The sequence below is a fragment of the Cyprinodon variegatus genome, unplaced genomic scaffold (genome assembly GCF_000732505.1).
Source record: "Cyprinodon variegatus isolate N-32 unplaced genomic scaffold, C_variegatus-1.0 Scaffold309, whole genome shotgun sequence".
Lineage (NCBI taxonomy): Eukaryota > Metazoa > Chordata > Actinopteri > Cyprinodontiformes > Cyprinodontidae > Cyprinodon > Cyprinodon variegatus.
This window is the reverse complement of record NW_015150762.1, coordinates 798,721-803,125: the sequence shown is the minus strand read 5'-3', so window position 1 is coordinate 803,125 and position 4,405 is coordinate 798,721.

Here is a 4,405-nt window from a genome sequence, read left to right as displayed (position 1 = left end):
TTTCCGGAAAATATCCAGAGCTTTGAATATTGCTTAACAACCTAGTTCTGGATTTAAATAACATTGGGAAGGAATTGCATTTCTTTGTCTCTTTCTTTCTATTTCCCTTTATTTATTCATTCATTTATTAACTTCTATTCATTCTTTCAGGAGGACTGACTAATTCTTTTACGTCATAATCAGCTCTGAAATATTTTCTCTTTCTTATCAATGGTAAGGAAGAGCACAGAAAAACCAACAACTGTGGATAATTAATCCTGATATTATGTGATTTATCAATATTGTCTGGAATTCAACAGTACCTTTGAAAGTAAGTTAAAGTTGCTGAGGTGTAGATGTTTCTGCTGCTCCCAAGTGGCCAACCAGAGAATTACACCAGTAGCGGGTTAACCAAAAAATTATGGCTTTAGTTTGAAGATTTATTAAAATTGTGAATATAAAAATTCCCTTTTTTCCCCTGTAGGAACAAAAACTCACAATTAGAAAACAACAACCTTTAGGTTCCTTTAGAAATCAGGTTAAAAACAACATATATATAACTGTTATAATCTATTATAATATATAGTAGATATAAATGTTTTTTTTACAAGTTTCATCTTTGCTGTTAATAAACTGAGGCCGACTGGGGTTCAAGGGGACAGAAGCAGACATACAGAAAGAAGCAAAGATACGAAAGGTAACTGTCAATCAGCTCCATAGGCGGCCCTGTCCAGGAAAGACAGAGCCAGGCAGACGAGCTTAGAGCCAGCTCCCATGTCAGAGGATGAAAAAAGCACATACAGTTGGTCACAGTCAGAGAAACAGGACTACACTGAAAAACAGGCCAATCTCCATCATCTACAAACAAGGGTGTTGATGGCAGCAGCACAGCTGATATTTTTCTCTGGGATGGTGTCACAGCCAAACAAGAACAGACCAGATGAAGCTAATGTAATGAGAAAAAGTAAAGATAGCATAAAGTTAGAGGTTGAACTAACAAATACTGCAGAAGGGGAGAATAGAAAAGGGTCCCTATGTCCTCCAGCAGTGTAACCCTATAGCAGCATAACTACAGAGATAGCTCAGGATAACCTGAAACTATAAGCTTTATTAATAAGGAAACGTTTTAAGCCTTCCCTTAAAAGTAGACAGGGTGTCTGCCTCATGGACTAAACTGATAGTAGGTTCAACAGGAGAGGAGCCTGATAACTAAGATCTGCCTCCCATTCTACTTTTAGAAATTCTAGAAGCCATACGTAAACCTGTAGATTGAGAGAAAAGTACTCATTTGGCGACATAAAGAATTATCTTATGGCTGATATAATGCAGGGCTTGGCCGTTTAAGTTTTAATATGTGAGAAGGAGGATATTAAATTCTATTGAAATGTAAAAAGTCAATTTTATGATGTTGAAACAACGCAAATAGAGGATCGTTGGTCATTCATCTCTGCACACTCTTATTATACAGTGCTAGTTTCTCACCTTTTTTTTTACTTTAGATTTTCTATAAGGCTTTAGACTGAGTTTGCCATAGAAGATGGTGTACTCTGTATCCCCAGAAGTGGTTATATCTTGAATTTATCATATTTTTTGAAGCATTATCCTTTTAACAGGTTAACCTGTAGATTTCTAATAGAATGTTCTGAATTATTTTCTAAGATACTACATTTTTTTTAAAGAATTCATGTTTAAAATAATGGCCCACAGCATCACTGATGCTAAACCATGAATAATATTTGACACTCAGGACTTTTCCACACACAGTATTTTTCCTCTTTAATTTAACAAAATCCCAATAGAGCAACTGAATTAGTTTTTTTTTTTTCCTGCAATCACTCGCAAACATTCCAGATTGAAGGAGTCAGACTCTACATTAGGATGCAACTTTTTCCACAGTGAGCTCCCTTCAACTAACCAAGCATGACACTGTAAATAATGATCCTCGTCCAGACATATTTGCCACAGTTCCTGTCATTTATGTTTTTAAAATTATTGCTTAGATTATTATAGATTAGACAAAAAATGTCCAAGTAGCAACCTTTCCTTTAGCAAGATGAAATATCGGGACCGTCTAAAAGGCATGTTGTCTTCTTTTTTCCAATTTGATGGTAGCAAAGAGAAATGAACCTGCGTTATTTTATCTATTTGAAGCATGGTAACAGAAAAAAGAAACATTTATAAGAATTTATCAATATAGTAATTACAATTTAAAGTTTAAAAGCAATGTATAGAAAAAAGATAAAAGGTTTCAGTTTGATTTCTTTTAGATGAGTTTTTGGAAACCTCTATTTTCAAAACTGAATCTATTTTTTTCAATGAATACATCTAAAAACTTAAAGGTAGTTGTTTTCTAAATCCATAATTATGTTTAGGGCCTAATTTGAACAGCTGTTTAATTAAAGCAGTAAAAGTGTCCATTCCTCTCCAACCGCCCCTGAGAACTTATTTGCAATGGGAGGAGCTTCCAGGGGCCCAGAGGAAACATGGCATCGTCACACAAAGAAATTTATTGCATGTATGACCCCCTTGACCTAACCACCGCTGCTAGGTATTTTATCTACGACACAACATCTGTTCGCTAAAGTGACAGGCATGAAAAACTGGCATCAAATTGTTCAGATCCAGGACTACAGGCCAACTGCCATCCATTCCACTAACAGGGGGCCCTCACCTGATCTGAGCAGATCGCTCAGCAAAGAGATAGGGTGATTGCTCAACAAACTCTCCCTCTTAGACATGTCTGAATCGGGGTTTGGTGGCTTATTTGCTGCAATTCTGCTGGGCCTTGTGAGCTTTTAAAGGCTCAATGTTGGGGGACATAATCACTCCCTGCTGAGTCAAAGCTGAGCAGCTCTTTGTCAACCCTGCAGATTGGTTGTGATATGCTTACAGCTTTCCCCTGTGACTGAACATCCACTTTGCTGCAGATGTGTGACACATCTGATTGAACAGGTCAGGTCTTATCCTTTGAGACACATATCCCTTTAATGCTCCTGTTAACCTTTGCTTTGTCTTTTTCTTCCTCTTTCTGGGATTTTGTTTTTTTTCCTTCTCCGTGCTTTAACCACACTGGGTATTCCACCCTCTCCCTTCTTGACTCTCAAAGCCTTTTATCCCCAAACCTTAGTTAATGTTTAAGGGATTTGTTGCTTATTGTTGTGAATGCTCTCTGTTGTTGTTTATTTCAGCATTTAAGAAAAATATTTTATGTTATTGTTTTATTCGGGACAAATTAGTTCCTAAAATGTTCAGTTTTACACATAAAAAAAAAACACATTCAGCAGGCCTTGAGATCAGCACCGGCTTTAACACTAAAGGTCAAATAATGTTAATAGACCCTTGAGGGCAGTTACTTTTTAAAAGAGGATTGGAAGACATTATTTGAGTTTGCGTTTACCTACACTTGTTCGGTGAGTATGTTGTTGTTGTATGTTGTACAAAAAAAATATGTTGCATCAATCCTGAATTATCCCTTATTTATTTGTATTTTTGTGAGCTGGATCTGAAATTTTTTCATTCTTTCTATGTTTTCCCTGTCTATTATAATTTATTTCATTCATCTTTAGTTCAGTATCTGTTCATTATTACACAGGGAGTTTAATTTAGTGCAGTAGAGAGGATGACAGCATTGTTGCCTATGCTATGTATCTATGTAGGGTCTTGCTTTGATCTACAGTTCAAAAACATCGTTGTTAGGCTAAATGGTTTCTATAAATTGTCCTTAGCTATGAATGTGTTTGTGGTTGTAGGTCCTGTGTGCCTCTGTGTTGCCCTGGGTTTTCCCCACCTCTTGCCCAATAATCCCAATAAAGATGGGTGGGCCTCATTTCACCATATCATCCCTGATTTGGCTGTTTTGATTCTTTTTAAACCCAATTTGGTGGATAAGTAAAGAAGCTGTCAGTAATAAATGGTTTGATAACCACATTTTTCTTTTTCTAGTCATAAATGCTGGAATTAAATGTTGGTATGCAATTTCTGTGTATCCTATTTAACCACAGGAGGTCGCTTATAGTTATTTCACTTTGATCCAAGGTCACAATCTCTCTAATCTAATAAAAAAGGACTTTCAAAAACGCTATGATAATTCATGCTGAAAATTCAACGAGCTGTATAAGGTAGTTAGAAATGATCTGAGCTTTTAACGTCGGGCATAATCCTGCTGGAAGGAAGCATCAGAATATGGTGGCACTATGGCAAAGATACCTAGAAAGGCAAAAGAGTGGGAACAGAACAGCCCCCACTAAATCTAACCACGTGAACACTGATAAAAGAGTAGATGAATCTGTGTTTTCTGGGTGTTTTGATGGCTGATTTAAACCTTGTTGTCTGAATGATGTAGATTGTAAGGATTTAACCTCTAATTGGCCAACTTTGGTGAACAGGTACAAACTGTAGCCTGAGTTTTCAGTTCATAGCATGTAAG